Genomic DNA, 24,420 nt, shown 5'->3' with positions numbered 1-24,420 from the left:
TGGGATCTATTCCTACCTTTTTGCTTGAGATATATGTTGTCGTACAGATCTAGCGAAGGTTTCTTAGATAAAATCATGCAATAGTATGGCTGCTCTGGATTTTCTATCTTTTTCTATCTATTTTTGAATTCAGTAGATGTGCAGATTTAGCAAAGTGCAGTACTTGAGCGTAGCCACTTCTATCTGAGAGAATAATGAGCATGTGTAAGTGTAGGGCTGGCCTTTTCATAGGGAGCAGCCTCAGTTTATCTTCAAGGAATTATTGTAGTTCCAGATATTATTGTAGGCATCTTTTCAGCTGTAAGTTTTCAGATATTTTGTTTGTAGGCAGTTCCGGGTGATACGTAGGCATCTTAATTGTAGTTTTAGACATTATTGTAGGCATCTTTTGGATATGCAGGCATCTTTTCAACTGTAGAATTTCAGACATTTTTATTTGTACGCACGGAGTCGCCTACCAACACACGTGTAGTCACCACACCAAACGTTGAGCCTTAGAGCATCTCAATACACTAAGTCGCCCAAAGCCTCAATCAACAAAAAATGGCTGCCAAAGCCCCTACACACAGCCGCCTCGCGTGACAACAATGTCGGCTAAGCGGAGGGAACTAACTCGCCCCCCTACCACGGTAGTCCCACCGTGCCCCCGCCGCGAGTCTACTCTACCATGGTTCACACGCTAAAGTCGTTCAAACAACCCTGCACACACAAAGTTGCTACACTAAAACGGCCAGAGTCGCCCTAAACCCGAAATCACTAGAAAAGAGCTGCCTAAGCCCCTACACATAGTCACCTTGGCCCAACTACAAAGTCGCTTAATCGGGGGTACTAACTCGACCAAGCCCACATGCTAAAGTCACCCGCAACACCCAGAGTCGCCTAACAACCAACACATAGTCGCCGCAATCCTAGAGTATCCCAATACATTAAGTCGCCCAAAGCCCCAAATCATTCGAAAAGAGTTGCCTACGTCTAGCCCCTAGACGTAGTCGCCTTGGCCTGACTACAAAGTCGCCTAACCGGGGGAACTAACTCGACCAAGCCCACATGCTAAAGTCGCTTACAACACCCCTAAAATCGTGACACAATCGCCTACCAACCAACACATAGTCGCCGCAATGCTAGAGTATCCCAATACAGTAAGTCGCCCTAAGCCCCAAATCACTCAAAAAGAGATACCTAAGCCCCTACACGTAGTCGCCTTGGCCCGACTATAAAGTCGCCTAACCGGAGGAACTAACTCGACCAAGCCCACGTGCTAAAGTCACTTACAACACCCCTAAATTTGCGACATAGAGTCACCTACCAACCAACACATAGTCGCCACAATCTAGAGTATCACAAAACACTAACTCGCCCAAGCCCAAGTCACACAAAAGAGCCGCCTAAGCCCTTATACGTAGTCTCCTAACCGGGGAAACTAACTCGACCAAACCCACATGCTAAAGGCGCTTACAACACCCCTAAATTTGCGACACAGAGTCGCCTACCAACCAACACATAGTCGCCGCAATCCTAGAGTATCTGAAAACACTAACTCTCCCAAGCCCAAGTCACACAAAAGAGCCGCCTAAGCCCTTACACATAGTCGCCTTGGCCCGACTACAAAATCGCCTAACCTATTTGATTGGGAGGAGGGAGATGATGACTTTCAACACATCATCGGGGAGGTTGCTGATGAAGTCTAGGCTTGCTGGAGTCGCTTGCGGTTCTAGCTCACCCCGCCTCCGCTTGTTGGCAGCCCCGTTCTCCACCTCCGGAGTCTCCTTGTCAGCGGCGCTTTCTGATAGAAATGAGAGTACAGGGAATATTTAGTTAAAACGGGGCAATAGAAAAGTGTATTGATAACTAGAAGTTATTAGGTTGGAATATAGTAAGAAAAGAGAATAACAATTGGTTTCTTAAATACTACACAATTCATTTGACATTGCTGGGTAAGTCAACATGCAGATAGTTGAAAAGAAAATTTACTTCGAACAAAGTCTAGACGGATGATTTTGTCGGGGAAGTTAGCATATATCTCATGACCAGGCCCTTTTATGTGCAGTGCAATTTTATGCCATCTTTCAGTACATAAAACTTTGCAATTTCTTTCCAAAAGCCAGTGGCAAAATAGGAGTCACCACGTTCATCAAGTCTTACAGTAGCAACGATTGTAAATCCATGGTTTGTGTGCACTATGACATCTGTGGAGCCTTGATCTATGTAAAGGGAAAAATTGTGCACTACATAATCTGTTGCATAGCAAGGGATGTTCTGCAGAAAATGGTAGGATTGTTAAAGAAAATATGGTAACATGCAAATATGGGCCCAAATTGAAAGAATTGTACAGCAGTTGAAATCGTAGGACAAAAATCTATAAGGGTAGACATGATGTCATGGAAATATGAGAGTAATTGAAAGAACAATACATCATTAATTTGCATAATATAGAAAGAAGAGGGGGAAAAATCCCCTTTGACGTAAATGGTGCATGTGGCACCTTTTATCCAAATGTAGCAATATTTAGAATATGCTCAGGAAAGTAGGCCATGCCAACCGATATAGGGTGAGATTGAACATACCGTGCACATCCTCAAGTTATCTGGTACGGTGAGATGGAATCTCTGGCGGCGGTCGCAAAGTCCTGAAGTGTCGGCGCACTGTATATTCTATGAATGAAAGAAAATTCTCAAATCAGCTCGAATAAAAATGAATTCACGGCGATTTCTGATACGTCTGCAACGTATCTATAATTTTTTATCGTTCCATGCTATTATATTATCTGTTTTGGATGTTTAATGGGCTTTAATATGCCCTTTTATATTATTTTTGGGACTAACCTATTAACCGAAGGCCCAGTGCCAGTTTCTGTTTTTTCCTATTTTAGAGTTTTGCAGAAAAGGAATACCAAACGGAGTCCAAACGGAATGAAACCTTCGCGATGATATTTCTTGGACCGAAAGCAATCCACGAGACTTGGAGTCGAAGTCTGGAACGCCACGAGGAAGCCACGAGGCAGGAGGGCGCGCCCAGGGGGGCAGGCGCGCCCCCCACCCTCGTGGGCCCGTCGTAGCTCCACCGACGTACTTCTTTCGCCTATATATACTCTTATACCCTAGAAACATCAGGGGGAGCCACAAAACCACTTTTCCACCGCCGCAACCTTCTGTACCCGTGAGATCCCATCTTGGGGCCTTTTTCGGCGATCTGCCGGAGGGGGAATCGATCACGGAAGGCTTCTATATCAACACCATTGCCTCTCCGATGATGCGTGAGTAGTTTACTACAGACCTTCGGGTCCATAATTATTAGCTAGATGGCTTCTTCTCTTTCTTTGATTCTCAATACAAAGTTCTCCTCGATGTTCTTGGAGATCTATTCAATTTAATACTCTTTTGCGGTGTGTTTGCCGAGATCCGATGAATTGTGGATTTACGAACAAGATTATCTATGAATATTATTTGGTTCTTCTCTGAATTCTTATATGCATGGTTTGATAACTTTTCAAGTCTCTTCGAATTATCGGTTTAGTTTGGCCTACTAGATTGATCTTTCTTGGAATGGGAGAAGTGCTTAGCTTTGGGTTCAATCTTGCGGTGTCCTTTCCCAGTGACAGTAGGGGCAGCAAGGCACGTATTGTATTGTTGCCATCGAGGATAAAAAGATGGGGTTTATATCATATTGCTTGAGTTTATCCCTCTACATCATGTCATCTTGCTTAATGCGTTACTCCGTTCTTATGAACTTAATACTCTAGATGCATGCTGGATAGCGGTCGATGTGTGGAGTAATAGTAGTAGATGCAGAATCATTTCGGTCTACTTGACACGGACGTGATGCCTATATTCATGATCATTGCCTTAGATATCTTCATAACTATGCGCTTTTCTATCAATTGCTCGGCAGTAATTTGTTCACCCACCGTAATACATGCTATCTTGAGAGAAGCCACTAGTGAAACCTATGCCCCCCAGGTCTCTTTCCTATTATATTACATCTCTTTTATTTACATCACATCTCGTTTACTATTTTGCAATCTTTACTTTCCAATCTATACAACAAAAATACCAAAAATATTTACTTTACTATCTCTATTAGATCTCACTTTTGAGAATGACCGTTGTCGGTGTCAAAACCGGCGGATCTCGGGTAGGGGATCCCGAACTGTGCGTCTAAGGTCGATGGTAACAAGAGGCGGGGGACACGATGTTTACCCAGGTCCGGGCCCTCTTGATGGAGGTAATACCCTACTTCCTGCTTGATTGATCTTGATGAATACGAGGATTACAAGAGTTGATCTACCACGAGATCGTAGTGGCTAAACCCTAGATGTCTAGCCTGTATGATTATGATTGCCTCTACGGACTAAACCCTCCAGTTTATATAGACACCAGAGGGGCCTAGGGTTGTACAGAGTCGGTTTACAGAGGAAGGAATCTTCATATCCGAACGCCAAGCTTGCCTTCCACGCAAAGGAGAGTCCCATCCGGACACGGGAGGAAGTCTTCTATCTTGTATCTTCATGGCCCATCTGTCCGGCCCAAGTCACATAGGCCGGACGCCCGAGGACCCCTTAATCTAGGACTCCCTCAGTAGCCCCTGAACCAGGCTTCAATGCCGATGTGTCCGACGCGCAGATTGTCTTCAGCATTGCAAGGCGGGTTCCTCCTTCGAATATTCCAAAGTAGTCTTCGAACACAGATAACGTGTCTGGCTCTGCAAAATAAGCTCCGCAAAGAGTATAATATTTAACAAGTCCCATCTACTGACATCTTCTGTAGTGAGACGCCACGTCTCCGCCCGGTCATTATTTCGAACCTTTTTAGCCTCCCACTCCGTGTTTCGAGATGCGGTTTCCATTGGCACGTCTTGTCAAAGCAGAGATCGTGTCCCCTTATTGCGGGATTCTCATCAATATGGGCGTGGGTAATCCAACCGCGTCGTCTGCATGACCCTTGGGGAATAGGCGAGTTTTAAGGCGAATGGGGACGCGCTTGATATTTGCTTCCTTTATAAAGAGATAAGGATTCACCTTTTCACCCACGCCTTCTTTATCTCTGCCCACCCATTCTCGAGCTCCAGCACCCAAGCTTCCATCCTTTCCGCCTCAAAAAAGCACTCCGACCATGTCCGGATCTAGAGCGCAGGGCAAGTGGATGGCCTCCTCCGTCACGGAGAAGGACATCACGTAGCTCCGGGAAGCGGGGTACTTGGCCCAGGAAATCGCCCACCGGCTTCCGGCCAAGGGGCAGATCACCCCCACCCCGAAGCCCCATGAGAGGGTGGTGTTCATTCCCCACTTCGTTCGCGGGTTAGGGTTTCCTCTCCACCCCTTCATCCGCGGACTCATGTTCTACTATGGGCTAGATTTCCATGATCTGGCCCCCAACTCCTTCCTCGACATCTTGGCATTCATTGTCATATGCGAGGCCTTCCTCCGCATCCCACCCCACTTCGGATTGTGGCTAAAGACCTTCAACGTGAAGCCGAAGGTGGTGGGTGGTCAACACGCAAAGTGTGGAGGCGCTATGGTGAGCAAGATGTCCAATGTCACGTGGCCCGAAGGCACTTTTGTGGAGACCGTCAAAGGGTGGCAGCAGCAGTGGTTCTACGTCACAAAGCCCCGCGACACCACCTGGGCTGCGGCTCCCGAATTCAAGTCCGGGGCCCCAATGCGGTTTACCTCCTGGCTAGAGAAGGGCCTGGACTGGGCGTCGTCGGACGAGGTGTCAGCGCTACAGATGTGCATCAAGAGCATGGTGGACAAGAACATCAAGCTTGTCAATGTGATCCAGGTGATGCTTTTTCGCCGGATCCTTCCTTGCCAAAGCCGGACTTGCAATTTATGGGAGTTCGATCCGGCCAAGCACCAGACCTTGCAGCAGTTCTTCGGCTCCACGCACGAAGGCATCTGGAAGGTGCTTTTCAAGGCCAATGAGACGTGGCCGCAGACGACCGAGGACCGTGGGTATAACCTGACCCATCCCGCCAGTTCGGTAAGCTTTTCATATTTCAAGGTGTATCCTTCACCTGTACATTCAAGGAAGATATCTGAGCTTCCCTGTCTGTCTTTTTAGGGCTGGACAAAGAAGGCGGAGCGGATCCAGTGTCCGGCTCCGCTGCCCGAAAATCCAGCATTCCCACTTCTAACGAAGATGTTGGTTCCGGCGCCCTACTAGGCGCCGGAGAAGAAGGCCAAGGAGACCAGAAGTGGCCTCTGCCGTAAAGGCACTTCGGACGTGATGTCTGAAGACGCCAAAAACCACTCTGTCGCCGCCGAGGACGAGGAGGAGGAGGAAGGCAACTCTCCCCCCGAGGGGGGAAGGAAGAATAGGGCGGCCTCCATGGATCTGGAGGCAGAGGCGTCCAAGAAGGGGAAGATCTCCCTCGTGGACAACTCCGCGTTGGACACCGGTAGCAGCTCCGAGTGGCACCCCAGGGAGAAGCCCCTGGCCCAATCGTAAGTACTCAAAGGCACTTATACACACATATATCCAACTTCTTTACTTTGTGGTTTTAATATGTCGAATCATGCACTGCAGTCCGGCCCACGCCTGCCCCAAGCGATCCTCATCTTCGGGGAATTCGCTGGATCCGAAGGTGATGGACAGCGGGTCACTTCCGGCGGCCTCCTCTCCCAAGTCCATGGACGACGCCGAGGTGCTGTCCTGAAGGACCTCCCCAGGCCAGGGAGAGATACAGGAGGCCGTCAGGGTGGCGCCAGAGGGTGATACCTCGGCCGCCGGACACATGGGGGTGCAAATCCCCCCGGAGACTGGCGTTGGGGGCCATATCCAATTCGCCCCCCAGCCGAATACTATTCCGGAGGCCCATACGGCTCCGGAATCAGGCAAGTAGCTTCCTTCGAAAGAAGGAGGTGCACCTATTCCGCCGGTGACCTCTGTCCATCCAGAGGCACTGGATACTTTACTGGAAGCACTGCAAAGTGCTTCCATTGTTGAGGAACACCGTACCCTCATGGGTACGGTGGTTGAGAGGGTTCAGTCCGCTAAGAGCAGACTGACCGAAGCCTACACCAGCCTTCTAACAGGTTTTGAGGTATGCGACGTAATTTATGCAAAAAGAATGTCATAGTATAGACAGTAGCCCCTGAGACTCTGTCCGGTGTTCGAAAAGAAAAGCCGGACAGAGGATCAAATAATTTTCGCAGGAGACTAACCATACATGTCTATGTAAATAAGCAGGCGTCGATGCTGGCTGCGACCTCCCACTCTGCCGAAGTCTCCAAACTGAAGCAGAGTCTGGAGCGGGCCGAGGAAGAGCTCGGTCGTGTGAAAAAACAACTAGAGGACAAGCAAGGTATGCAATGGACTATTCAGATCTAAAAAGATATGAATTGTTTGTGTTGATCATGTTATCATGATATTTCATAGGTGTTGCGACCGAGGTGGAGTCCCTCAAGAACGCGCTGGCCGAGGCCCAGAAGAAAGCGGCGAAAGAACAAGCCGCCCGCGAAAAACATGAGGCCAGAGTCGGGGAGGTCCAGCAGGAGCTCCAGGACGCCGTAAAGAAATGCGAGTCCTTGGAACGCAATATTGCGGACCAAGAGTCCGAACTTGCCAAGGCCCGCCAAAGCGCACAAGAGGCCCGGGTTGAAGCCCAGGGTGCCCTCCAGAAAATCCAGGAGACCAGGAAAATCGCGACGGGTAAGGCCTTTATTATGCAGAGTCAGAATCGAGAGCGTTGCCAATTGCGGAAGGCTACCCTGCCACTCTCGACGCGGCCGCTTGAGCTGTTGAGCAGACTCGAAACAGAACAAGGGCGTTGCCAATTGCGGAAGGGTCCCTTTGCGTGCAGGCTTTCATACATAGGGCAGGACCTTCGAGGACAATAACCTCATATATAAAAAGGAAATTGCTCAAAGTTTCGCATGACTTAGCTTTTCTGTCGTCGCACGGGCGTCCACCGCATGCGCAGATGGTGGCGTCAAGCTCGGTCGTCTTCTTCCTTGGAAGGACGGCCGCCATGAAGCCGCTCGCTAGGCTCTGACTGCCAGGGCGATGTCGTTGCTCGCGGGTCGTGCCTCGGGTCCTGTCCGCGACCGGCCCGCTGCTTGCCCGCACCGATACGGGCCATCCGGCTCCCGTCGAACCGACCGCCGTGGCCGCCTTCTTCTTGGGAGCCATGGCGATGAAGAACTGCTAGGCTAACTGCTAGACCAGATTCTCACAACTGCGCCCCCCTACCTGGCGCGCCAAAGATGTCGGTGGGAACGACACCTACTGGCTCACTGGGATCCCTTCTACGGTCGGCGGGCGCGAGGTTGTGCAAAGAGCAGGTCTGACAGGAAGCACACAGGTCGTTTACACAGGTTCGGGCCGCGAAGATGCATAATACCCTAGTCCTGCTTTGGTGGATGTATTGAGTGTTCTTGTGTTCTTGAGCTAGCTACGGGGTGCAACTTGCCCAAAAGAGCCGAATCCCTCTCCTGGTCGCCTCGGGCCTCCTTTTATAGGCAAAAGGGATCGCCACAGTGGCACACGGGAGGTGGAAAGGTCTACAGTTGATAAGCCTATCCTCTGGGACCGTCAGACAAACGCATTTAATGCGCTGCCGACGTGCCCCCCTTGCTTTATCAGGGACGGCAAGGAAGCACGTCTCAGCTGTCGCCGCCTCACCTGGCCTTGACACGCGTTCGAGCTGATGAGGCGTCGAGGCGCCACGTCGGCTAGCTGCTGGGCTGGCGCGGTGGTGGAGCCTTCACGAAGGGTTGCATGCCACCACGCAGGTGCTTGCTGAGTCGGTGTAGAGGCCGCCCGTCGCCACGCAGGTGCCTGCCCAGCTGGTTGAGCTAGCAGCTGCTTGGGGACGGCGACGGAGTCTTGGCTGGCGTGGACCTGGCAGTGGCCCCGCTGATGCCCTCGGCAAGGGTCTTGCCGGGGGCCCGGCAAGGGTCTTGCCGTGGCGTTGCAATCTTCCCCGGCAAGGCGCTTTCCGGGGGTCTTGTGGATTCCCTCGGCTAGGATCCCGCCGAGGGTCGCCGTCTTCTAGTCCTCATCTGATCTCACATGTTTATGATCTTGACGAAGATCTGCATGCCACCTCAGAGGTGCCTCCCGAGCCTTGGTTCCAATGTAGTTGGTGGTGTTGGGACCCATGGGCTCAAGGGTGGCTTGCTCTGCTGGCATCGGGCAGGTCGCCCCGGCAAGGCTCTTGCCGGGGCTACGGAGGCTGCCTCGGCAAGGATCTTGCCGAGGGAGTCCACCTCGCCCTCTTGCTCTCTTGCGTTTCTGGTCTTGGCGTTGCCTTGGTTGTCTTGTGCTTTGGCTTCTCTCTGGCTTCCCTCTTCTGCCTTGCTAAGTGTGGCCGTGGCGCGTGGCTCTGACTGCCCGTGCACAAGTAAAGGGGTCAAAAGGGGAGCCCCTACTTTTGTACACCGACAGAGTATGCGGTCCAAGCTGGATGAGCCTGGATTGTTTCTTTTAAATGGCTTCTTCCGCTGGCCGGACTTGGAGCCACTGAATCCGGTGTTGACCGTCATGTCATCGATATTGTCACCGTTGTTTTGACACTTGTGCCTGTTACGTCGGGGCCTGCCGTTGCTATTTCTGGCTTCAGAGGTGTCAGGTTCGCTTGCATTATTATTGCTACGGGCTAGCCAGCTATCGTCGCCCGCGCAAAAGCGGGTCATAAGTGCTGTGAGGGCTTCCATGGACTTCTGCTTTTCTTGGCCGAGGTGTCGGGCGAGCCATTCATTGCGGATGCTATGCTTAAAGGCCGCTAGGGCTTCGACATCTGGACAGTCGACAATCTGGTTTTTTTAGTTAGGAACCTGGTCCAGAATTTCCTGGCTGACTCTCCGGGCTGTTGGACTATGTGACTTAAGTCATCGGCATCCGAAGGTCGGACGTATGTACCTTGGAAGTTGTCGCGGAAGGTGTCTTCCAAGTCCTCCCAGCTGCCAATAAAGTTCTCTGGCAGGCTGTTTAACCAGTGCCGAGCGGGTCCCTTGAGTTTTAGCGGGAGGTATTTGATTGCATGAAGATCATCGTCGCGGGCCATGTGAATATGGAGAAGAAAGTCCTCAATCCATACCGCGGGATCTGTTGTTCCATCATATGATTCGATATTCACGGGTTTAAACCCTTCTGGGAATTCATGCTCCATTACTCCATCAGTAAAGCAGAGGGGGTGTGCGGCGCCTCTATATCGGGCCAAGTCGTGTCGTTGCTCGGATGGAGTCCGTCTGCGGTTTTCGGCCCGAATGTGGTTATGCTTGTCACGTCCGACTAGATAGCCGTCGTCGAGCATCGGGGCACGCCCCCGCGATCCGTAGATCAATCTGGTCTGACCTGCTCTATTTTCCAGGTCCTGCCGCAGGTCGTATGTATATCCCCGAGCTGTTGTGTCTCTACCTTTACGACGAGGTGGTATGGGCTAGTGTTCGGCTTGAATTGTCGTCTTGTCCCGGCCACGTGGTGGTCGGTCAGCCGCGTTACGCGCCGATGATACGGGGTCCAGTGCCTCGTCATCGAATTAGGGTAGAAGTTTACACTTCGGGTAACTTTTGGTTGGGCGCTCGAGGCCGTATTCCTCGGCTGCCAGGACATTAGTCCACCTGTCATTGAGTAGATCTTGATCAGCTTGAAGCTGCTACTGCTTCTTTTTCAGGCTCCTTGTTATGGCCATTAGCCGGTGCTTAAAGCGCTCCTGCTCGAGAGGTTCCTTAGGCACGATAAAGTCTTCGTTGCCGAGGCTCACCTCATCCTCGGAGAGTGGAAGATAATTGTTGTCCTCCGAGTCTTTGTTTACGGCCTGTTCATCAGGGCTAACTTGCCCATCTTCCTGATCGTCCTGTTCAGAGGTTGGCTCGACAGGTTCTTCTTCGTCTTCGGCATCGTCCGGAGTATTATTGTCTCTCGTGCCGGTATTGCTGTCTTTTCCACGGCGTGATTTAGAGCGGCGCCGCTGACGTCGGCGCTTTGGTTGTATCTCAGGAGGTTTATCCTCGACTGGATTCTTCTCGTTATAGCCGTTACCCTCTTTGGGTGTATCCACCATGTACACGTCATACGAAGTGGCGGCCGTCCAGCGTCCGGTAAACGGCGGGTTTTGGGCCTGCTCCTCTCCGGCATCGTCGTCCATACTGTCGATGTCTTCAGAGCCATAGTCGAGCATGTCAGTTAAGTCCTCGACAGTGGCTATGAAGTGGGTGGTGGGTGGGACGTAAAATTCCCCGCTCTCAGCCCCTAGTCCGGGCTGGGCGTAGTTCGGACGTTGCTCCTCTGTAATGACGAGGGATCGCATCAAGTCCAGAGCCTCGCTTAAATGCGAGGTTTGGCCAAGGAGAAGAGAGTCCGTGGAGTACGATGGGAAGGGGATTCCCTGGCCGAGCTCACACGATGTTGACTCCGAGGGTTCGGAGCCAGTGTCCGGAGAAGAGTCCAGCTTCTTGATGGTTGCCAGCGATACTACTTCCTCCGGCTCTCCATACTGGGCTTAGTGGTCGCAGATAGTCCGGCGGGCTCAGGAATCCCGTCTTCGGACCTGGCGATGCGCTCCGAATCTAAGCCAGAGCGGAGGTTGGGGTCGTGAACCCTTGGAAGATCAAGTCTCCTCGGATATCAGCGACATAGTCCAGATTTCCAAAACTAATCTGGTGACCTGGGGCGTAGCTGTCGATCTGCTCCAGACAGCCAAGCGAGTTGGCCCGAAGTGCGAAGCCGCTGAATACGACGATCTGGCCGGGAAGAAAAACCTCCCCCAAGGCAGCATTGTTGTAGGTGACTGATGGAGCCATCGAACCTTCTGATGACGACACAGTGGAACTCTCAATGAAAGCACCAATGTCGGTGTCAAAACTGGCGGATCTCGAGTAGGGGGTCCCGAACTGTGCGTCTAAGGTCGATGGTAACAGGAGGCGGGGGACATGATGTTTACCCAGGTTCGGGCCCTCTTAATGGAGGTAATACCCTACTTCCTGCTTGAATGATCTTGATGAATATGAGGATTACAAGAGTTGATCAACCACGAGATCGTAGTGGCTAAACCCTAGATGTCTAGCCTGTATGATTATGATCGCCTCTACGGAGTAAACCCTCCGGTTTATATAGACACCGGAGGGGCCTAGGGTTGTACAGAGTCGGTTTACAGATGAAGGAATCTTCACATCCGAACGCCAAGCTTGCCTTCGACACAAAGGAGAGTCCCATCCGGACACGGGAGGAAGTCTTCTGTCTTGTATCTTCATCTCCCATCAGTCCGGCCCACGTCACATAGGCCGGACGCCCGAGGACCCCTTAATCCAGGACTCCCTCAACCGTGAAGGGATTGACAACCCCTTTATCGCGTTGGTTGCAAGGTTCTTGATTGTTTGTGCAGGTACTAGGTGACTTGTGCGTTGTCTCCTACTGGATTGATACCTTCGTTCTCAAAACTGAGGGAAATACTTATGCTACTTTGCTGCATCATCCTTTCCTCTTCAAGGGAAAACCAACACATGCTCAAGAGGTAGCAAGAAGGATTTCTGGCGCCGTTTCCGGGGAGATCTACGCCAAGTCAAGACATACCAAGTACCCATCATAAACTCTTCCCCTCGCATTACATTATTTGCCATTTGCCTCTCGTTTTCCTCTCCCCCACTTCTAAAATGATTTTCGAAAACCTTTGCCTTTTCTTCGCCCCTCTTTCGTTCGCCTCTTTTCGCTTGCTTCTTGTGCATCCGTGTGTTAGATCATTTGTTTCACCTTCATGGCTAGTCCTCCTATCATTGTTAATACTCCCGATAATGAAGTTCTCAATTTTAAACATAGGGAGGGAGAAAATCTAAAAGATGCTGCGTATAGAATTTGCAATGCTCAAAATAGATCTACTAGAAAGCAATCCACTTCCATTCTTCTTCACAATTTTTACGTAGGCATCACTCCTTGAAATAGATATGTTCTTGACACCATTACCGGAGGGAATTTCTTGGGAAGCCATACTTTTCATTCTTATAATGCTATGATAGATTTGTTAGGCCCACCACCTTTTTTGGTCAATGAAACTATTTTAACTTTGGAACATGTGATGCAAAGGCTTGATATTATTGAAAATAAAATTTCCACTGTAGAGTTAATCAAAAATTTGGATAAAAAGATCCACAACCAAATTACCCAATATGGATCTAAGGTAGGAGTTACTCTGAAAAATCTTAGGGAGAAGGAACCCACAGTTAATGAGAAGATAGATCAAGATTCCACTAGAATTGATAAACTCGAAGATATTATTACCAACTTGGGGTCCACTTTTTCTGCCATTAAAAATACCTCAAATCCTCCTCCTACCAAAGTTGCCGAGTTTATCTATGTTCCTAAAAATAAGGGTGAATACTCTAGTAAGGAAAATGAAGACCTCAAATCAATAAGTGTTCACCCCAACTTTTTCGATATCATTAAGAAACCTTTTGCTACAAATGAATTTCTTGATTTCTTGCCTAGGAGTTTGATCATTAATAAGACCAAAGAACCTCCTAAGGTTTATGTGTGTTCAATTGAAGAATTGTATACGAAAGATGGCAATACCTAGATCTATTCTTGTTTTTATGCCTAGCTAGGGGCGTTAAACGATAGCGCTTGTTGGGAGGCAACCCAATTTTATTTTTGTTCTTTGCTTTTTGCTCCGGTTTGGTAATAAATAATTCATATAGATTCTGTTTAGATGTGGTTTTATATTTTAATTAGTGTTTGTGCCAAGTAGAACCTTTGGAAAGACTTGGGTGAAGTCTTTGCGATCTTGCTGTAAAAAACAGAAACTTTTGCGCTCGCGAGATTAGCTGTCATTTTTTACTGGAAAGCGCTTTTAGGTTGATTCTTTTTACAGATGATTAATAGACAAATTTCTCACGTAGACCAATTTATTTCAGAATTTTTGGAGTTATAGAAGTATTCAAAAGTTACAGATTGCTACAGACTGTTCTGTTTTTGACAGATTCTGTTTTTCGTGTGTTGTTTGCTTATTTTGATGAATCTATGAATAGTATTGGGGAGTATGAACCATAGAGAAGTTGGATTACAGTAGGTTTAACACCAATATAAATAAAAAAAATGGTGGTTTATTTTCTTATACTAACGGAGCTCATGAGATTTTCTGTTGAAGTTTTGTGTTGTGAAGTTTTCAAGTTTTTGGGTAAAGATTTTATGGATTTTGGAATAAGGAGTGGCAAGAGCCTAAGCTTGGGGATGCCCAAGGCACCCCAAGGTAAAATTTAAGGACAACCAAAAGCCTAAGCTTGGGGATGCTCCGAAAGGCATCCCCTCTTTCGTTTTCGTCTATCGATAACTTTACTTGAGACTATATTTTTATTCATCACACGACATGTGTTTTGCTTGGAGCGTCTTGTATGATTTGAGTCTTTGCTTTTTAGTTTATCATAATAATCCTTGTTGTACCCACCTTTTGGGAGAGACACGCATGAATCAGAATTTATCAGAACTAGTACAATGCCCGTGCGTTGCTACGGGCTACAATGCACATAAACGAATCAAATAAATTATTAAAGTCGTTTTCAAAGTCGAAGCTCATTTCTCCCTCATACGTCCGGTGCCCAACGAGCTCCCCAAAATTCAACCGCCTGGATAGTCCGGACTTACCCATATCCAGATAATATGTGGGGAAGAAATGTCATTGTTCGGACTATCCACCATTTGTTATCTCCAACCCGCGGGCGCAACACAAATTTCCTTTTCCCTGTCACACCCTCCCCTTCCCGCTCGGTTTCCCACTGTAGTGAGACGTTTCTCGAGACATCTCTTGCTCTCCCACACAGCTAGCCAGCCGTTGGCCGTTTGCCGCATTATCATACCCCAAGCTATCAAACAGTATTGCTGACACTGCATATTTGGCTTCACACAAAACTTTAGATCTTGTGTTGAATCTAACCTCATAGATTGAGTATGAAAACATTTACAAATATGTTGATACTAATGATAATAATATAATATATGATTCTGTCTACAGCCGAGCATCTTCTCTAGCAGAATGCTCGGGTGTTGCCATAGAACAATATAAGAGAAATGCATCCAACTAAGTGTTTCATCTTAATATTAACAGGTATAATGCAAGGGAGGGCGATATGCCCCAATACCAACACGTGTCATTGATTGGTTGATGTGTGAAGTGTGATACTCTTGTTCTTATCTATGTCTTCAATAATGTGGATCGAGGTCCTTGCTTCCTCCTTCTATGTGCATCACATCTCTTTGTCCTCATGGGTTTACCCTTCTATGTCCATCACATCTCTTTAACCTCATTGTGTCTCCTACATCATCACCTCATAAGGTGACTCGTGCTTGTGTCCTAGTGTTTTTAATTTTCGCAAACCCCTTGGTGTGTACTTTCATATATTCGTAGTAAAATTAAGGGATAGTGTACGGATGGCGAAAAACAACTCATAATTGCCACAAATGATTGTTGAGTAAAATAAGAAACAACACATAGTTGCATGAGACCAAGAAAATATCAAGTCTGTATGATTTATTAACTTTAAAAATATTCCTAGATGAAATGACAAATGTTTTTGTAGTGCCAAATTAATTTTGATAAAATTGTAGAACCAGATCCTGTTTTACGAATTAGTAATTCGATTCCAGAGAGGGCATCACAACTTACATGTTTTGAGACAGCAAATCATTTGCTCCGCAGTTGTTCGCTAAAAAAAGTATCCAGTAATTATCCTTCCACATGTTGTTGCCCAATCATTGGACTTTCCTTGTTGGGAAGTAAGTTCCTATTGTAGATGAATTCCTTAATCGTTATCTTCAAAATTCAATTAATACAAGATATATAGCATAACAGCATAAACAACACTAAGGTACAAAACTGGTGCATAACAGGGGTAGGTTCTTTTGAGCACATATCACCTAGCTTCCTAGTCAAATAGACTTAATTGGACCTTCAAGGGTTCACGTCAAATTACTAAATACTATATTTGCAACAAAATAATCAACAACTTTGAATATGTTTAGGCATGTATGCTGTCATTGGAAAATTCAAGAAAGGAAATAGCCAAAGACGACACTAATACTACAAGAAAGCAGTGACAGTAAGACATGCCTGTGCACTTAAGATTACGTCGGAGACAATGATCGACGCTGTTTTATTTCATGAAATTCATTGCATAAAAAGGAGATATTTATCTACTGATATTATTCATTGTGCGATATGATGGAGAAATAAGCACACAGTGGAATCTTTGATCAAGCTAGATGTCAAGACTTCATGCAAGATACTGATTTAAATAATTGTAGTTATAAATTATAAATCATGTAACCATGAGCAGCAGTAAGGCATGCTTTTGTAGATCAGATAATAATTCAACATTGAGCATGAATCCATGAACCGCAAAAAAATGGCATGTTTCTTTTACTAATAGGAAAACTCAAGTCAACACATAGAAAGTTACGGTAAGTATACTTCATTCCCGAGTGGTTTGCGTTAGCCTGATAGTATGCATGTCTAATAGATATTGCTTATCTCTCATGACAATTGATGCTCTCCTTCAGCTTAGGGCCTTCCAAGATTGAAAGGTAAATGATTTCTGCAAAAAGAAAGAAACATGAAAAATCTATTAGATAACAATAATCTTGGATATTGCCAAATGTGACTATATCCGAATTCTAAGCGCACATGCATTCTGTAGTTTTCTATTAACAAACAGGTATTTCCAAAACCAACATACAGCCTCCTGCCCTCCTGCATAAAGCTATCGGTTTTAAGCCCCAGACAAACCAGGCAGTAAAACACGCTTTTATTGTATGAATTATGAATGAATGAAAGGGAGATGTACATTTTTAAGAAAAACCGCATAACAAATAGAACACTACATAGGACTCAAAAAAGTTAATACAGATTTTTTTTGGGGGGGGGGGGTTTTGGGGGGGGGGGGGGGGGGGGGCATTACATACCCAGTGGTCATTCACATTGGCTGCCTCGGCCTTGTGTCGTTGTCCAACAGCACATCGTCCATGGCCGCAGGCCACGCAACATCGTCCAGGGTTGAATCCGCAACATGAGAGATGACATCCGATTTGTTATTAGTGCAGTTTACCTGTCATAAATTCAGAGAAACATCAATTAGATCACAGGGCTGTGTTGTAAATGAACAGGAACCGGTGCACTAAACATCTGTAAAATTAGGCCTGCTCATGAGAGCACAGCAATAATACATAAAATCTTCCCAGTACCAATATGTAACAACGACATCAATATTAATCAAAAAAATATTCATAGCTAAGTGTTCCAAACTGAAAATTGAGACAACCCAATAATGCACAAGGAACCAGAGGAGGAGACATGGAGCATCTACCAGTGGTGGCCAACAAATCTAACCAGGTCTCTTCGCGCACCTCTCCAGGGTCTCCGGCAGCGACAAGCTCGAACTGCCCCCACTTTCGTCTTCGTCACCCCCGCCTGCTCTGGAGTCTCACAGTCCAGCTCGTAGTTGGTGACGAGATCGAAGTGCGTCTTGTCGAGCTCGAGCACGAGCACGAGCCCCTCGCCCTAGTCAAGCTCATACACGTCACGGGTGTTCTGGGACCCGCCAAGCATACGAACGGCGGGGCGTACCCACTGACGCCATACTCGTCGGAGATGAGTCGGGCGATGGGGGAATCGACCCCACCAAGACGGGCAGGGTCGTTGAAGCAAGCGAGGGCGAGGGAATCAATTTCCTACTTTGTGTTGTTCTCCCTCCAGACTCCACTTGCTAACACCACCAATGGAGTAGTGCTTTCATTGTCTTTGACTCGTCGTGGTATGTAGTCACGGAAGATTCTTTTATTGTTTTCTCATAAGTAATGTCTGCTCTTTTGCTCATGGCAGCAGTCTTGATTATTTTGCACCCGCAGCATTTCATCAGACGTAAATATAAGGGTATGCCCGAACATTGCTTGTCAGATTATCCATTCCTTTCCTCTCATCCAAGATGCATCAAGAAAGTGAGCCAAAACTGGGAACTAAAGGTGCATATAGTGAATTAGTAATGCACATAGATAGACATATAAAATGTGGCAAACTAACCAGGAGGAACTCTTTGCCTCTTAGAAATGAAATAACAACTTGGTTCAGGTAGAAAATGAAATACTCCCTCTGTCCCAAAATAAGTGTCACGGATTTAGTACAATTTTAGTGCAAAGGTGTACTAAGTTAACGTCACTTATTTTTGAACAAAGGTAGTAGTAAGTTACCTGAGATAATGTACCTATGATTAAATGATTAAATGACCTGACAAAAGGGCTCCCTCTGTATTAATCATTCTGCAGAAAAAACAAAATTATGAGTTCCTTGGTCTGAAGCACCTAACTGCAGTTTTGTAGTAAATGTCTGAAAAGTAAAATCATGCTAAAATACATGATATATGTCAGCAAATACAAACTTTTTTTCATGCATATGTTTAGTAGAACTAAATCAACATATATAAATGGCAGGCATTACATCCATCAGAGTCCAAGGCTCTTTTTGGTGTCTTCAAATGCTGCACCCACTACTACCGGTTGGCTGGAACAATTGCTGATTTTTAATGACTCCCTCCATCTTAATCTTTCAGTATAACTACAATTTATTAAGAGCTCCTAGCTGTGAAGAACCTAACTGCAGTTTTTTAATAAATGTCTGAAAAGTAAAATCATACTAAAATGGATGATATATGTTGCAAATATGAAGTATAAAAAGAAAGTTAATAATATACCATACATTAATATGAGTAAACTCAGCAGATCTGAACATGCAGGCTTTAGCATCAGGGATTATAGCTTTGGCAGTGAGTTTCTCGTTCCAGCACACAGACATTGCCTTGTATCTCTTTGTACAGACCTCAACATGAGAATCTTGTGAACTTATTTCCATTACCTTGGGATGGTGAAATCTTTATGATACAAAGCTGATGCATGTATTAGTTAACCTGCAGAGAATTCCATATTTTGATCTATATAAGTAAGAAAGTGTACAAATGAGGAATAGCTTTATTTAGGGCTTCTCATATAGGCCATTGAGTAAATTGCATGAAAAAGAGTCTTATGTATTAAAATAGAAATACACAATTCATAAAATATTCAGGAACAAACAAAATATAGGAAACAAATAGAAACATGTAGTTGGTAAAGGAATCACACAAATAAATTATGATATATGATAGAAATTGCCAATGGCCTTAGTTACTGCTATCCAATATTCTGATTTCTGCAGTTAACTACTAACCCATGACCTGTAATCCAATATTACTACTCCGGATTAGTAGTAAACTGATGTTCAGTATCAACCTCCTGATCCATAGCAACCATCTATAGGTCGCATCCTCCTCATTCCCATCTTGTTCATCGTCCCTGTTACAAAGAAACATCATCTCGATGTAAAATCATAGTGCTTGAAACTAATTCGTATCTCTAGCAGTACATTACATCCGATGTACTAACTGAAAAAAATATAATCAATTGCTAGCAGTACATTACATCAATGTTAGGAAAAATGTGTAGTTGGCTATGTCGCATGTCCGTTGCTGGAAAAGGGCCAGAAGAATACCTTGGTCCAGAGAAATGGGGTTCAGTGCACACAACCCTCGTAAAATAACCTGGCTGAAAGGATATTAGAGTATCAGGTACCCACAGCGACACACATCCTAATTAAAACGTTGGATAACCTGATAAAAGTGTTTCTCCGTGTACCAGAAGCACGGGTGCATGAGATGGACTAACTATGAGATGCAAAACTCTGTGTATTTGTAGGCATCTTTTGATTTTCTCAAGCATCAAGAAGAAGATGGGGAATACGCGAAATACACTTCAAGTTTTATGTGTGGAAAATACCTGAGAGCACAACCAAAGCACGCCCCTCAATTTTTTCGCTCAGATATTACTCTGCTCAACTCCTTCACCGGGTCCAGTGAAACATCAACCTAAAACAGCAATTACAACCAGTAAACCAAATGCTTGATACTTTTATTATTCAGAAAACACACAAAAGTTAGGTGGAGGGTTAAGACTACATCTCATGTTTGAGTTGTACCGAAGGACAAGGGTGGAAACAGTTTGACAGAGCACATAGTTAGAACCAAGAGGGTGGAAGAAATTAGTAGTTAGTACCTTGGGGAGATTAGGCATTGGTCCATTGACGAACTGCAAAACACAGTATCACATATTGGGCAAGTCTGAAACCACATTAGCATGGCAAATCAGAGCGGAAAACACGATTTTGGATGAGGATGGTTTGTACCTGCACATGTGCAAAGGGACCCGTGAGATCAGGCTGCGCGCGGTCCAGCAGCGTGTCCTCCTAGTCCTCGGCCGCCTCCGTCTCCTCCTCCTTTTCCTTCTCCTCATCCACAGGCTCGGCGGCGGCGACGGGGTCGACCACCGCTGCTCGGGCTCCATCAGCGCGGCTCAAGCGGCGAGGTAGCGAGGCATGGCGGGATAGGGTTAGGGTTGCGTGCGGGAGCGGCGCTTGGGGGCGGAGTCGCGGCAAAGGGTCGTGAGGCAGGAGGTGGCGGCGGCACCCGTGGCAGGAGGTGCTGCTCCACCGACGTGGAGGCTCTACGGCGGCTCCCCCGGCCGGATCTGGCACTCTCTCCGTCAGATCGGATTGGGGAGGGAAGCTCCGCAGGGATCGGCGGCAGATCGATGGGAGGGCGGCGACGAAGGGACGAAAGTAGCGCAGGGACGAATGCAAGTTGTGCGTTCGAGAGGATGTGCCTGTCCAGAAGGGGATCGCCGTCGGATCCTGGGCGTGATCGCCGGCGTCTCCTAAACGGGATCGCGGCGCCGTCTCGTGAAGCGATCCTGAAGCAGATCGTACGATGGACGGGCGGCGGCTGTGATGTGCGAGGGCGACGGCGAAGGATAGGATCGGCCGCGGCACAGGGATGGATGTCCGGCGGGGGCGAAGGGGTGGATCGGGTGTGCGAAGGGCTGGTTGGCGGCGGAGAACGATCTGCTGTCGGCACGAGGCATCGATCGTAGGGTTTTTTGGGCACAGTTTTTTTTCATGGAAGGGTTGCGAGTTAACGGGGGTGGGAGGATGATGAACAAAAAACAGCGAAATTAAACCGTGGAGACTATTCACCAAGTCGTCCATTAGAGTAGAGATACTCTATGTGCTTCACTTATATCTTTTGAGCTAGATAATTTTGCTCTAGTGCTTCACTTATATCTTTTTAGAGCACGGTGGTGGTTTTATTTTATAGAAATTATTGATCTCTCATGTTTCACTTATATTATATTAAGATTCTTTTAGAACAGCATGGTAATTTGCTTTGGCTATAAGACTAGTCCTAATATGATGGGCATCCAAGATAGGTATAATAAAGACTTTCATATAAAGTGCGTTGAATACTATGAGAAGTTTGATTCTTTATGATTGTTTTGAGATATGAAGATGGTGATATTATAGTCATTCTAGTAGAGTGGTTGTGAATTTGAGAGATACTTGTGTTAAAGTTTGCGACTCCCGTAGCATGCACGTATGGTGAACCGTTATGTGATGAAGTCGGAGCATGATTTATTTTTTAATTGTCTTCCTTATGAGTGGCGGTCGGGGACGAGCGATGGTCTTTTCCTACCAATCTATCCCCCTAGGAGCATGCCCGTAGTACTTTGTTTCGACGACTAATAGATTCTTGCAATAAGTATGTGAGTTCTTTATGACTAATGTTGAGTCCATGGATTATACGCACTCTCACCCTTCCACCATTGATAGCCTCTCTAGTACCGCGCAACTTTCACCGGTACCATAAACCCACCATTTACCTTCCTCAAAACAGCCACCATACCTACCTATTTTGGCATTTCCATAGCCATTCCGAGATATATTGCCATGCAACTTTCCACCGTTCCGTTTATTATGACACGCTCCATCATTGTCATATTGCCTTGCATGATCATGTAGTTGACATTCTATTTATGGCAAAGCCACCATCCATAATTCTTTCATACATATTACTCTTGATTCATTGCACATCCCGATACACTGCCGGAAGCATTCACATAGAGTCCTATTTTGTTCTAAGTATCGAGTTGTAATTCTTGAGTTGTAAGTAAATAAAAGTGTGATGATCATCATTATTAGAGCATTGTCCCAGTGAGGAAAGGATGATGGAGACTATGATTCCCCACAAGTCGGTATGAGACTTCGGACGAAAAAAAAGATGTCATAAAAAAAAGGCCCAAAAAAATAAAAATAAATAAAAAATGAGAGAAAAAGAGAGAAGGGGCAATGTTACTATCCTTTTACCACACTTGTTGTAACGCCCACGATGCGGCTATATCTCCCACGTGTCGAGGCACGACTTAGAGGCATAACCGCATTGTGGTTTTGTCGCAAGAAGGGTCATCTTCACACAATCCCATGTAATGAACAAGAATGGGATAAAGAGTTGGCTTACAATCGCCACTTCACACAATACATAAATAAATCATACATCAATCAGAGTACACACATAGGTCCGACTACGGAACCAAAATAAAAGAAGACAACCCAACTGCTAGATCCCCGATCGTCCCAACTGGGCTCCACTACTGATCAATAGGAAAAGAAACATAGTAACGACCAAGGTTCTCGTCGAACTCCCACTTGAGTTCGGTAGCATCGCTTGCACTTGTATCCTCGGCACCTGCAACTGTTTTGGTAGAATCTGTGAGTCACGAGGACTCAGCAATCTCACACCCACGAGATCAAGACTATTTAAGCTTATAGGAAAGGATGGGGTAATGAGGTGGAGCTGCAGCAAGCACTAAGCATATATGGTGGCTAACATACGCAAATAAGAGCGAGAAGAGGAGCAACGGAACGGTCGTCAACTAGTAATGATCAAGAAGTGATCCTGAACTCCTACTTACGTCAAACATAACCCAAAAACCGTGTTCACTTCCCGGACTCCGCCGAAAAAAGACCATCACGGCTACACACGCGGTTGATGCGTTTTAATTAAGTCAAGTGTCAAGTTCTCTACAACCGGATATTAACAAATTCCTATCTGCCACATAACCCGGAAAGAAACAAACAACATAGTAAACAACCATCACATACACATGGCATGATGCGCAAACAAGTATGATGCATGTCCGTTTTAATGAGCATGGCATGGCAAAGTGCAACAAACAACACTACAAATTAAGTGGAGCTCAATATGCAACGAGTTGCATATTGAAGAAACACCACATTTAATTATTTAGTTAACTCTCGGTTATGTACCCAACGATATTAAATGTTTTTAAACATGGCAAGAGGTGAAGCATATGGAAACTAACTATTTAGGCAAGTTTAAATGAGGCCGGAAATAACGAATAACAATTCCGAAAAATCCCCATATGCATATTTAGCAATTTAATGGAAACAACAAATATAAACATTTTAAATGTTGTTATCATGATGCAGATGACATTTACAAGTTTTATGCAATTTATGAAAATGTTGACATAAGCATGTTATGAAGCATTTGTCACCGTGGTGGAAGAAAGGGGTGCCACGACAATGAATCCAAAAATGATGCCACGACAACATATCGGTTCCGATAGCTCACGGAGATACCGGTGCAAAAGAAGTGGGCGTGAGCGTGCCATGCAAGATGGTGGGGTGATCCCAGTTACCGGGTGTCCCACAAGACGGTGGCAAGGAAACGAGTGACAGTGTGCGACGAACAAGTCGGGCACGGTGCAAACGCAAGCAACTCATACAACACATGCATTCGTTCACGGGCGGTCGTTCTCGGTGGTTATACCTTTGAAGCGTGTATTTCGGGGCGGTTCAAAATCGTCGAGGGAAGTAGAGGTACACACGAAGGTAGTCGAACTTGACGATTCCGTTACACGGGTCTTCGGCGACGGTAGTGGAAGTAGTGGCACACGTTCGTTTTCGGAGAGGTACTTGACTGGTCCGAGGTCTCCAGGCCTAGTGGTACTTGGCGAATTCGGAGATGGTGGAAGACGAACTTGGCGGTCCTCGTTGACCTGGTACTTGGCGTATCCAGTCTCCGGGATCGTCGCGGTTCGGGCGTGTAGGCGAACGGCGATGAAGCCGTTGGTCTTGCGTCGACAACAACCGACAGTGAAGGCGCACGAAACAGCAACAGGAGGCTGCAGAGGTGGCGACCATCTGGCTGTCACGGTCGCACGCAGCGCACCACAGGGAGAAGACAAAGGCCTCGGGCATGAAGGCTTGAGCGTTGTAGGAGGAAGGGGCCGACGGGGTCTGGGCTGCATCTTGGCGATCCAGTGACAGCAGGGGATGGAGCTCGATGGAGGCGGAGCAGCGGTTGGTGGCGTGTGCGGGCGCCGTGTGGAGGTGCAGGAAGGCGGGTTCGCGGCATCCATGGCCACAGCGAGGGGGTCGGGCGCGAGGCTCCTTTGGCGGCCATGGCTGCACGAGCTCGCGGACGGAGCTGCAGGTGCGAGCAGCCGAAGGAGGGCGTTGGCGCGGGAGGAGAAACAGGGCGCGACACATGGTGGTGCGGCG

At 46.9% G+C, this 24,420-nt stretch overlaps 1 long non-coding RNA gene across 35 annotated transcripts; it reads right to left on the bottom strand.

Moving 5' to 3' along the window:
• Positions 1-1,331: 1,331 nt before the first annotated feature.
• On the bottom strand, positions 1,332-20,955 carry LOC109772350 (uncharacterized). Of its 35 annotated transcripts, none has more exons than XR_012202845.1 (14): positions 20,188-20,955; positions 20,058-20,090; positions 19,782-19,870; positions 19,498-19,550; positions 19,177-19,301; positions 18,673-18,880; positions 18,168-18,236; positions 18,001-18,069; positions 17,288-17,936; positions 16,887-17,029; positions 16,396-16,519; positions 15,592-15,709; positions 2,565-2,651; positions 1,332-1,783 (listed from the first exon to the last, which is right to left on the bottom strand). It is a non-coding gene; the product is annotated as an uncharacterized lncRNA (long non-coding RNA). The 35 variants fall into 35 exon arrangements; XR_012202844.1 differs by lacking the exon at positions 1,332-1,783 and adding an exon at positions 2,036-2,256; XR_012202846.1 differs by lacking the exon at positions 1,332-1,783 and adding an exon at positions 2,036-2,256 and having other exon boundaries at positions 2,565-2,642.
• Positions 20,956-24,420: the final 3,465 nt, after the last annotated feature.

Source organism: Aegilops tauschii, chromosome 2 (assembly GCF_002575655.3).
Source record: "Aegilops tauschii subsp. strangulata cultivar AL8/78 chromosome 2, Aet v6.0, whole genome shotgun sequence".
Classification (NCBI taxonomy): Eukaryota; Viridiplantae; Streptophyta; class Magnoliopsida; order Poales; family Poaceae; genus Aegilops; species Aegilops tauschii.
This window is presented reverse-complemented; position numbering and strand designations above follow the sequence as displayed.